This window comes from Mixophyes fleayi, chromosome 7 (assembly GCF_038048845.1).
Source record: "Mixophyes fleayi isolate aMixFle1 chromosome 7, aMixFle1.hap1, whole genome shotgun sequence".
In the NCBI taxonomy this organism is placed as follows: Eukaryota; Metazoa; Chordata; class Amphibia; order Anura; family Limnodynastidae; genus Mixophyes; species Mixophyes fleayi.
The window spans coordinates 20,133,561-20,145,933 of NC_134408.1; the positions used below are offsets into that span (position 1 = coordinate 20,133,561).

Here is a 12,373-nt window from a genome sequence, read left to right on the forward strand (position 1 = left end):
TGTCCCTTGGATGGAGTTGTAGCCGAGGCATGACAAAGTCATAGACTGTCAGCCCATTGGAACGGAGGCAGCAGTGTAGCAGGAGCTGGGCGTAGGAGAGAGAGATACCATAGCACAGACAGAGTGTTAGCTCTTGGACCAAGATGCACTACCACCAGTGACATGACCAGGCGAATATTACTGTCACAGCTTGTACTGAGACAACCTGCACCAAGATGTGTAGCAATTCACCTGTGAACTAAAACCAACTTGTTGTAAGTGATTTCGGCTGGAGCGGAGGAAGGGCTATATATAAATAACACTAAATTATTTATTTGTTTGTTTAATTATAAGATATCCCGGTGACCATTTATTTAGTCACTGGCGACAGTACCCCTGTTGCATCTACATCACATCTTCTTACTGTTGTTAAAGCTGCATTTGCAGGGCCACCTGTTTGTGGATTTAACCCAAGTGACCCTGGGGTGACAAAGGTGGAGCTAATGTCGGGTGACTTACCAGGAACTACAAATACATATTCAACGGAGGGACTTTAAAAAACCCAAAACAGCCCCTGGCCCTATGAGCAGAGTCGCTTAGCTGGGCAACCCCATCGGAAAAAAATAAAAAATATTTTGCTATGGGGCCCAACAACTGCCAGTTAGAAGTTATAAAAACTGGTGGAAAGGGAAAAGGTGGTGTTGCCCATAGCAACTAATCCGATGCTGTTTCTGAGCTGCAGCAGACAAATGAGAATTAGAATTACTATGGGCAACACTATCTTTTTTTTTTTCCTGCACCCGTTTTCTTAAGTATCCCCCAGTGGCTATTTAAGGATGTAAGGGGTATGTGCACCAAAATATTTATGGAAAAGAGCCGACAATCACTACCCCTCTGCGGGGTGTTAGTACTGATAATATGGAATTGCAATCAGTGGTATAATTGTCACTGATTTGGGGTTAATTGCTCTGTGGTTCTTCTTCCCATTTTTGGATTATGGTTAAGTGAGCTTGTAACTCTCACGCTGGGAGCTGGTGTGGAAGGAGGAGCAGGTGGTAGGAGACAGGTGCCTCCTGCCTTAAGAGCGGGAAGGGGGGAAAGTGACAAGAGCTTGAAAAGCCGAGGCAAATGTGTGAACGGAGGGCTGCAGCCTGTCATGTGTCCAGGCGGAGCGCAGTACACTGTGCACTGGAGACAACATTAGCTGCGTCCTGTAGAAGCCCCTAATCCAGAAACAAGGCAGAGAACTGCCGGCAGACGTTGTCTCATCTGAGCGTATCTGCTCCAGGAACCCGGCAAGAGTTATGTCTCGGATATGGGTCTGTGGGTGTTCTGATTACTGAGATGACTGTGTGTGATGCAGTGGGAAAGGAATCTGGGAGAGGAGGCACAGGCCGGACATTAATATTACTCTATCTCAGAGGCAGGCGAGCGGTGGCTCCTCAGCTACTGAGGAACTACCTTCCCAGCATGCACTGCTGGCTCACGTTTTGCAAACCAACAACAATGGGTTGGAATGCCGGTGGCAACATTAATAATAGGCAAAGTTAATACTGGGGAAGCTAATTTGTGTGAGATTAAGGACGTAACTATCATAGGTGCAAATATAAGTCTGGCTTAAAGTGGTCAATTCTGCTTTACACAGTGGGTGCAGCCATTTTTTGACGATGATTATATCAATTCACTAGGAGCTAATGCCATCACTGAGACATGAATCACAGAGTGTCTCTGAGGCATGAGGCACAGAGTGCCTCTGAGGCATGAGGCACAGAGCGCCTCTGAGGCATGAGGCACAGAGCGCCTCACACCTCATTCATTTCACTTGATCCCTGTGGAATTATAGTCCGGGTTCTCATGAATATTGATTTCATACCCCACAACGTGGATGTTCTGTGTAGGCAACGAGTCCACTTCAACCCAGTGAGCCCAGAGCCTAGGCTGCTTCTTCTGCAATAGTCCGAAACTCATTCAGGGGGGTTTCTGCAGCAGGTGATGACTCGGAGCCGTCATCTCTGGTGTACGGTTTGTTGAAATGCTCCTCCGTGTTTGGTCTGCTCCCCACCCCCAGTGCAGAATTGTTTTTGCTATTAAACTCTCTGCGCTGAGACAGATTATTTTACCATGCGGGGAAGCTGAGGGCCGCAATGAGAAAGCAGCTGCCACTGGGCATCTTCCAGGTATCGTTTTTCATTACTTTTTTTTTTGCAAATGGTTTGGGCCCAGCTGACATTCGACGAAAGCAGAAGTCTGTGCACTGAAAAATTGTGGTATTTCACATTATTTCTGAACTTAACTAAATATATCTATATAGCTATATACATCTATAGTCCTGGGTGCAAGATGCTTTCAGGGCACAACTCCAGCACTTAACATTCTTATTTTCTAGCCTCTGAAGAAGAGCAGCACACTTTTATAACAGGTCTGCAGTCACTCTGTGACAAGTATGTACATCTCACAGTTCTATAGCTGCCCAATCAACAGGGAGAAATCTTAACCCATCATCACCATCATCATTTATTTATATAGCGCCACTAGGGTCAATTTTGATAGCAGCCAATTAACCTACCAGTATGTTTTTGGAGTGTGGGAGGAAACCAGAGCACCCAGAGGAAACCCACGTAAACACGGTGAGAACATACAAACTCCACACATATAAAGCCATGGGCGGGAATCAAACTCATGACCTCAGTGCTGTGAGGCAGAAATGCTAACCGCTGAGCCACAGTGGTCCAGAACTTTGCAGTAGTTGCCAGGGGGTAGGGAGTAGGATTTTCCTGTTTGGCACAGAGAAGGCATGGAAAAATCCCTCCTTTTCATGTCTTTTATCGATTAATTTGGGGCAGTCCAAATAAGCAGAGTAATAAAATGGTTATTATAATCCTACTAACACCATTACATATGGTGATATTGTGTAAAGGAACAGACTGGCATCTTAACCTTGCGTGCCAAACAAGGTGACCTCTCACGACTGTGCTAGTGTCCGTGTTTCCTTATATTATAAACACACTTGCCAACTCTAACAATCAAGTGGCAAATGGAGGGGGTGTAGCACAGCAAACCGTACCATTTTGGCCCTGCCCCCCTGCGGCAAAATGGCGTGACTGCATCGTTGTGCCGCGGGGCCAAAATGACGCAGTTCACGGCGAAATGCATCATTGAGGTCCCGGTCCCTTCCTCTTCACTGGGAAGTGATCGACCATAGTTGTCCCAGCTTTATTCATAGATTAAAATTTCTGCAAAATGCAAATTTACAAGTATAGTGCCGAATGGCATTTTGCTGTATGGTGAAACAAAATAAAAACTTGAAGGTTGTATCGCAGCAGAACTCAATTTGTGCAAAATTTAGCCTAGTTGTAGCCCCTGCTTGTCAGATTGTATGGAGCCCCATAATTTCTGTTTTTAATAGACAGTACAATAATTGAATCCATTCATTTCCATATTTAATATTTTGATAAATGTTAATTGGCTGTGTGAAGGCGGCCATTTTTGGTGTTGAGTTTTTCAGTACTAGTATTTAGCCCGTAGGATCCCTGACGGCAGCTCTGAGTGATACCACAAAGTGCGCGGGTGATGTGACTTGTGTGTAATGCATCAACCCGACGCATTCTCATGAAGTGCCCCGTGCCCAATAATGTCACTGGCTTGTCGTGCATGGATAGTACAGGGCAGCACGGTGGCTCAGTGGTTAGCACTTCTGCCTCACAGCGCTGAGGTCATTTGTTCAATTCCCGACCATGTCCTTATCTGTGTGGTGTTTGCGTGGGTTTCGTCCGGGTGCTCCGGTTTCCTCCCACACTCCAAAAACATACTGGTAGGTTAATTGGCTGCTATCAAAATTGACCTTAGTCTCTCTCTCTTTCTGTGTGTGTTAGGGAATTTAGACTGTAAGCTTCAATGGGGCAGGGACTGTTGTGAATGAGTTCTCTGTACAGCGCTGCGGAATCAGTGGCGCTATATAAATAATTGGTGATGATGATGATTGCCATGAATATTGGTAAAAACCCAAATAAACGGCTGCTCCCACTGTGTTTAGGCAATGAGTGCTCTGTAACGGGACAGAAAATACTTCCCAGCCAGCAACCTAACCAACGTTTCTCACTTGAATGAAACAAGATTTGTCTGAACACACGCACATAACCCGAATTGAGTTTTTCACTCCATAAATAACCCATAATCTGCAGGAATAAAGAGCACATTTCCTAGCCTGGATTGTAATCACAGACAGCTAAATATGTGCGTGTGTTTCCCACAGCAGAGTTACACTAAACACTTATAGGGGTTTTGGGACGCTGACTTCCTCTGGTAACATGCAGCATTCCGCCTCTAGTCTAGTCACAAGTCATTTTTTTTCCTTCTACTCTTTCCTGATGAGAAAATCAGAATTCTTGGAGAAGTCCCTCTCTGCCTCTGTCCGTGAGATATTTTTCCTTTTATCCATGTCCCCACTGGCATTCTCCCATATTTTATTTAAATCAGAGACTTTATGTTTGGATAAAATATACATTTCACATCACCGTTTCAAAGGCTTCTCACTGGAGATTTCATGTAAATTACAGACTATTTATTGCCTTGGACTTGCAAAAGCTGCTCCATAAATTCTGTATATAAGTATTGGTAAGATAGCGAGCTCCAATTGTACTGAATGGTAAATGTTGATAGGCGGAGGATTATTGCTGGGGGAGTAAAAAAGGCCCAATGGCGTTGATTCATTGCATTTGGCTGTAAATAGAATCTGATTTTTATTCACTTAATTTATTTGTTGCATCAGTGGTGCAAATTGTGGGTCAGGTCCCCTGATTACTTTATTTTTTATTTAAGATTTTTCATTTTTGCTCTTTACTTTTGTTTAGCCAAATGCAGAGTCACAAAACAGTCCTGGGGGTAAATATATCAAGCTGAGAGTTTTCTGGCGGGTTTGAAAATCCAATCAGATTCTAGCTATCATTTATTTAGTGCATTCTGCAAAATGACAGCTAGAATCTGATTGGTTGCTATAGGCAACATCTCCACTTTTCAAACCCACCGGAAAATTCTCAGCTTGATACATTTACCCACTGGGGGTATAATTATTAAACCGCGGGTTTGAAAAAGTGGAGATGTTGCCTATAGCAGCCAAACTAAATATCCTAAAAAAAATTATAATAATTAAACAATTAGGTTTTTAACCTATTAAACAAAGTAACTCATTCACAAGCTAACACTTGTGTTTTATTTATTAAGAATTGGCACTATAAAACACACATTGTTTTTAAATAAGTCATTTTGTAACATCATGTCATTTTAAAATATGTTTAGCCCTTTCATGCCAAGTAACAACATAGCACTTTTCATGAGGCTAAGATTTAGCGATGGGGTAAAACGTTTTGTATAGTGACAAAAAATGTTTTCCTAGAATCATCGATACCAAGCCACTGTGTAGAGTGCAAGCTCTGTAGGCCATTGTCCAACGAGGTGACACATCATGGGAATCAGGAAACAACGTCTTTCTGTTGGTAGGGTATTTCCTCCCCCCGAAACACACTACTTGTAATAACTTTTATGATGCACTATGTAATAATACTGAGCGCTAGGTATTCATCTGCAGCACTGAACAAACACTAACCAGATGTTTTGTCACATTCCTGGGGGAACGTTTCATACCTGCTAGCTCTCTGCGTTCTTGCTTAGTGCCTGGTCGCTAATGAAGGGAGACAAGGGTGATGCGGATAGGGCTAGCACAGCAACACAAGGGGATTAGTATGCTTTTTTGGGGGATGATATTTTGTATCAGTTTGAGGGGAGCTTAATAATTGTGCTGGCTGCACGCCAAATATTTAACGCCAAGGCAGGTCGTGTCTGATGTTTGCAGATGAGATGTCAATCTCCAGAGACAAGCTGCACACTCAGAATTCATATAAAATCATTATTATATATCATTATTATTATATACAGCGTGGGTCGATATTTATGGGAACTGTTACCTACCAAAACATACTATATAGGCAGGATTCTGCTGAAACTTACTGGGAAAGTAATTATTATTATTATTATTATCTTTGACTTATAAGGCGCTACAAAGGGTCCGCAGCGCCGTACATTACATATACAGAAAACAGATCCAAGACACAACATGATACAAAAATATATACAAACACAGGTGACCGGGTAAAGCAAATCAGATTATTTCTGGGACAGATAGTGAAAGGGATGGTAGAAATCAGCGAGAAGAAGGCCGAAGCTTAAGAAAGCAGGGAAAACAGGGCTGGGGAAGCAGGCCAAGAGGTACAGAGGGTGATGGAATAGTAGAAGGAGCACACGAGGAAAGAGGTTATGAGGTCTAGAGCCACTCCAGAAGGCCAGCGCTTGTGTTAAGAGTTTCCCAATTTCTTAACCCCAATTGGGGAGTGGCACAAAGCAAAATTTGGGCAGGTCGTGGGCGTGGCTTGGCGAGATTAAAAACAGGGCTTAATTTGTCCCAATTTTCAACCTGAAATGTTTGCCCCTATCGATGAAGTCCTCTGTAAATGATAAACATTGTGTTGCTGTGATTTCTACTGCTGATTAAATGTCATTTTTAAAAACAATACATTTTTTATCAAATCCTAAACAAATGTAACTGTTCTTAGGTTGTTGTTTGCACACGGTACTGATAAATAATGCTTTTTACAGCTAATTGCTAAACTAGAACAATCATTTTTGTAGGCAGCATTAAACAGAAGCTAATGCTAACAAAAATTCATATTGCTATGTCTGAGAATCACTTTTTCGGTTCTGCACTGGCTTGAACATGGAATACGATGTAATGCTAGCACCATCAGGGTATGCTATAAGAATTTGTCGTCTGTTTACACCATTACATTTTTTTTTCTTCGGGAAATTGGCCAATAAAAGCAAAGAGTTGTTGTTGACATGGAAATGTCATTGACTGTGTTTGGAATTGAGTTTGTGTTATGGGAGAGGCAATTCTCCTGTGTGTTCCTTCCTTGCTCAGTATGTCCTATGCGGTCACTGTCTAGAGAGAGATTTAGTGGAGCTTCCATCAAGAGCATATTTGCCAAGTGTCTCCAATTTTCAGGGACAGCCTCAGGTTTTAAAGATATGTCTATTTTTGTCCTTAAAAATGTCCTTGTTTTTTTTTTTTTCAATTTTATTTTTAATATTGATCAACTACACAGCACAGTTCACAAAGAAATGGCTTTACAATTAAGTTATAAAGACATGACTTGATGGGAATGGAGGTATGCAAAGGTCCACCTTGGCCGTACGGAGGACAATCTACTTTTATACACTGGCACAGCGGCAAAGGGTAACTGGAAACTTTTCTAGAATGTTGGTAACTATGCAAGAGATTCCTATATATGTGTACTAGTACCAAAATTCTAATTTAAAAAAAAAAAAGAAAGTCTTGGTTTCACTGGGGATCGAACCCAGGACCTTCTGCGTGTAAAGCAGACGTGATAACCACTACACTATGAAACCTACCATAGAAGCAATTTAAATAGCCCAAGAGCCTGTGACATGGACGGCAGTTCTTCATAGAATTTAGCACCAATACAAACGTAATATCTTATATTTGCCATTAAGGGAAACAACAGTGCTTTAATTAGACTTTTCTATAGAGAAAGATTTAGATATACATTAGATATAGATATAGATTTGTAATGCTTATAGTCTAATCTGTCTGTATTACTTTTACGCAAAACAGGTGGCAGAGCTACTGTGGGTGGAGGGGGTGGAACCACTGCAGGGACTAGAGGTGGGTGCAATGCCAATGCTTCCCCTCCCCGCCCCCGCAGGATACCCCTTGCACCTCCTCCGATGCCCCTGTGGGAGACCCCTCCCAAAGAGACTACAGCTCTGCATTGAAAAGAGCAGAGACCCCTTATGAATTCAGAATTGCCCCCCCCCCACTCTGCTTTGAAAATAGGGTACAGCAGCATCAAACGGCCCCCACTCAAACTTTGCTATGGGGTCCGCACTGCCCTCACCTGTCTATTTATCTATCTCATAACTATCACATATTTATCTATATCAAAATATATAACATAAAAAAAAAAATTTGGTTTCACTGGGGATCGAACCCAGGACCTTCTGCGTGTAAAGCAGACGTGATAACCACTACACTATGAAACCTGACATATGAGTAGCTCTAACAGCCCAACAGCCAGCGGTTTGACCAGCAGTTCTTCATAGAATTTAGCACCAATGCCAACGTAATGTTTTGTATTTGCCATTAATGGTGGCCACCGGCCTTTTATTAGACTTTTTCTATAGAAAAAGAAATTTAAATTTTTATAGTCCAATCTGTCTGTATTACATGGTGCAACCAGGAACCAGAGGTGTGGGCAGGGCCTACAGTGCCTATGTCCCTCCAAGGTATCCCTTGTACTCTCTCCAAGTCCCCTGTGGAAGACCCCTCCAGCTAAGAAGCTAAAGCTCTGCTTTGAAAATAGGACACAGCAACATCGCAGGGCCCCCACTCAACGTTTGCTATGGGGTCCACACTGCCCTTATCTATCTATCAGTCCATCTATCTCATATCTATCTATCTATCTATCTATTTATCTATCTATCTATTTATCTCATATTTATATATCATATATCTCATACTTGCCTACTTTTGAAGGCAGCTGTCCGGGAGGGGGTCCGTCGAGGGGGCGTGGCAACGCGTGGTGTGCCGTTAGACTCGGCCCCTGTCAATCTTAGGCAAATTTAGCCAATCGCAGCAGGGGGCGGGGCACAATGGCACATATTGCCCCGCCCACACCATCTTCAACAACGGCGTCAGCTGGATCCGGGATTTTACCTGCTCTCTCAGGAGTCCGGAAGAACTCCCAAAAATTCAGGAGTCTCCCAGACATTCCGGGAGAGTAGGCAACTATGATATATCTATCTCATAACTATCTATCAATTCTCTGTATTGTGTGTGTACCTCTATTCCTATACTTGTGGGGATATTGCCCTGGTTACACATCAACTCTGTGGGGATCTTGTTTAATTAAACAATGGACGGGGAGCTTTCCAAAATGCTATTGACTACCTTCTCTTCAAGAGATACCTCGGATCTCCAGCGCTTTCTGAGCTTGACAAGAAGTTGTGCCGGCACTTCACACGGATTGTGTGTGTGTGAGTGCGTGTGTGTGTGTGAGTGCGTGTGTGTGCGTTAGTGTGTGTGCGTGTGTGTGAGTGCGTATGTGTGCGTGAGTGTGTGTGTGTGTGTGAGTGCGTGTGTGTGTGTGAGTGTGTGTGTGTGCGTTAGTGTGTGTGAGTGCGTGTGTGTTTGTGTTCAAGGATGTTTTCAGCATATAAAACGTAATTTAGAAAATACAATGTTCGGTTTTGTTATCTTTTGAGGTTTTCTCTAATAGAATTTTTTTTTTCAAAAGTGACATTTTATTAGAGGACTTTATTTGGAAGTATGAAATGTGTTTCAGCCCAACCTTTGTGAAATGATTTCCCGGAGTGTAATAGCTAAAATCCCCCCCAAAAAAAGAAAATTGGTGAAACTCTCATCGGTCCTGGTTTCCATCATAACCCAAAGCAACGATACGAAATGCGGGTTTAAATGCCTGGACTAGTGTATTATGCAGGCAGCTTGAATGTACAAGAATGCTGCGTGGACAAGGTGCTTCTGTACCTGTTGTGCAGCATCTGTTGCTCAATCCGCATATTAAAATAAGCTTGAACAATAACCTGAGTTGATCTTACAGCTCCCAAATGAGCAGCCTGGGGCTGTCTGGATGCAGAACCTCGCACAACAGATGTTCCTGTGATGCTGATGACTGTATAATATGTCTTCTGCTGGGACTGTTACTTGATCAGCACTCTTCATTTTATACGTTTAGCAGGACATGGTCATTTGCTGAAATATTGTCAATCCACTTCCTTTAAATACCTCATTGAAGCTGAGCTTGGGAACAAAGTATTGTTGTCATTCTGTATCTTTTGCTGGTTGAAAAACATTTGTTTGCAATGTGTGGCAGAGAAGACGCAACAAATTGATACAACTTGTTTAATGTGTTGAAAATGTCAGCTTCAGATAGGGAACACTACTGATTTCATGTATTGAAAGTTTACTCCCTTAGGGGCATATGTAAGAAGCACCGCTTAATATGAAAGATCGTTTTCAATCCTCACCGTATTAATAAGGATTGAACTATCTTTCATATTTATCAATAAACTTTAGCAGGATACTGATAGTAGTTACATTAAACTGTTGTGCCTATGAAGTTTTTCACTTACCTTTTCTCAGCCTCTTTGGTGCGAAGAGAACGGTCTCTCCGGCATTTCTCTGAAAATCCTAGTGCGCATGCGCCAACTGGTAGTACCGCGCGTGCGCACAGAGAGCTATGTCCCTCTGCCAGTGTATCATGTGACAGGGAGGGATCACATGATCCCTCCACACATGCACTGTGCAGCTCTGCTCTTTGGAGCAGAACTATCTCCAGTGAAAGTTTTCAATTATGTTAATGTGCGCCAGTTTTCAGCTGGCGCACATTAATATGGCACAAAAGTGAAATATTTTTATTAATAAATAGCATTACTGAGCACTCCCCATACACTGTTATGGGCACTGCTCAGTAGAACAAAGAGAGATGCAAAGCAGCAGATATCTATGATACCTGTTGCGTTGCAATGATCATGGATAACAATTTTGTGGCTAATCCCCAAAATCGTCAGTTTTCGCGGATTTGACTCAGCTTTTATGTTTGATAAATAGGCCTTTTAGTTTTTTGTGTTCATCAGAAATTGGTTCAAAACCTCTTTCATTCTACTAATCTGTCCCTGCGGGTTGCGGCACCCTCCCATGCTCAGTGGCGTTTCGGCCACTGACATAGAGGTGCTGTGAAGCTGACGGCTGTTGCTGCTCAATGTCTGCAATACGCTAGGAGGGTTCTGATGGGTTATGATGTTACAGCGCCACACACCCAGTCTGATGAACAGGAGCTACCGCCTCTCAACCCCAGCCTGCTAAGGTAAGAAGGTGCAGAGGGTGGGGGCGGAACACCCAACGGTTAGCAAGACGTTTTGGAGGGTGGGCAGCACAGTGGCCTAGTGGTTAGCACTTCTGCCTCACAGCACTGGGGTCATGAGTTTGATTTGTCCTTATCTGTGTGGAGTTTGTATGTTCTCCCAGTGTTTGCGTGGGTTTCCTCCGGGTGCTCCGGTTTCCTCCCACACTCCAAAAACATACTGGTGGGTTATTTGGCTGCTATCAAAATTGACCTTAGTCTCTCTCCGTCTGTCTGTGTATGTGTTAGGGAATTTAGACTGTAAGCCCCAATGGGGCAGGGACTGATGTGAGTGAGTTCTCTGTACAGCGCTGCGGAATTAGTGGCGCTATATAAATAACTGATGATGATGGAGGCAACCAGGACACCTGTAGAGCTTCCCCTGTCCCTGATTACCACTTAATCTAGCAGTTTAACATTAGTTCTTCTGCTCCCACCTATCCACCGTAACGCTGCACAGTTTTCAGCCAGGGCATAAGAAAATCAGGAAGCGGCTGCATGGGTTTTGGTTATGCCATGGAAAGATAATGCGTGAACTTTTCATCCTATCTGGGAGTGCTGCTATAATTACAAAACAAACAGCAAAAATGAAATAAACCAACCTTACCCCACACACACATAGATCCTTGTACTCATTGTTAATTAGACAGCACTTAGGCATCATGACTAATGAAGTGACTTAAGTAGTTTTGGAGATAGACAGTGTAAATCTGCCCAGTTAGCCGATAATGGATAACATTCTCCAGATTTCTCTTCCTAGCGCGGCCGTTTTGAATTGTACGCTGCATCCCTTATCCTCACGTACACATTGTTCCCCCAACCCTACACTCCTGATGCCTTGCCTTTAGCGGATGGCACAAGTTTTCATCATCATGAGAATGTGATTAATAGGTTGTCAATGTTCCTGACAGCATGGATACACTCACTGAATTAATGGTTCAGGAACAAATCAGGAGCTACTGGAGAATTTTTAAAAAATTGGTGTAAAGAAATGTGGCTCTGGGTCACTCTAATCACTAGGGGGCAGATTTAGAATTAGGAGCAAGTCCAGCTAGAAGGTGCAAATTTGCACCTGGACTAACCATGAAACCGTGCAAGGGGGCAAATGCTATTTTTTTGCATGCAGGGAAAACACTGGCTGCTTTTGCATAAAACACAAATACTGGGCAGCTTTATTTGAACACTGTGATCCTGATTCATTAAGGAAAGTAAGGCAAAAAAAATGAGTAAGATTTCTTCTGGACAAAACCATGTTACAATGCAAGGGCTGCAAATTAGTTTATTATTTTGCACATAAGATAAATACTGGCTGTTTTTTCAGGTAACACACTTCATAGCTTCATTTGTACACTGAAATGTAATGTTGTTCTAGGACATGCCCTACCCCAACTATAAATCTGCCA

At 42.8% G+C, this 12,373-nt stretch overlaps 2 non-coding genes across 2 annotated transcripts; both read right to left on the reverse strand.

The window, feature by feature from the left end:
• Nucleotides 1–7,364: 7,364 nt before the first annotated feature.
• On the reverse strand, nucleotides 7,365–7,437 carry TRNAV-UAC (transfer RNA valine (anticodon UAC)). The gene has a single exon. It is a non-coding gene; the product is annotated as a tRNA-Val (tRNA).
• Nucleotides 7,438–8,018: 581 nt separating this feature from the next.
• On the reverse strand, nucleotides 8,019–8,091 carry TRNAV-UAC (transfer RNA valine (anticodon UAC)). Its single transcript has one exon. It is a non-coding gene; the product is annotated as a tRNA-Val (tRNA).
• Between the last annotated feature and the right edge of the window lie 4,282 nt (nucleotides 8,092–12,373).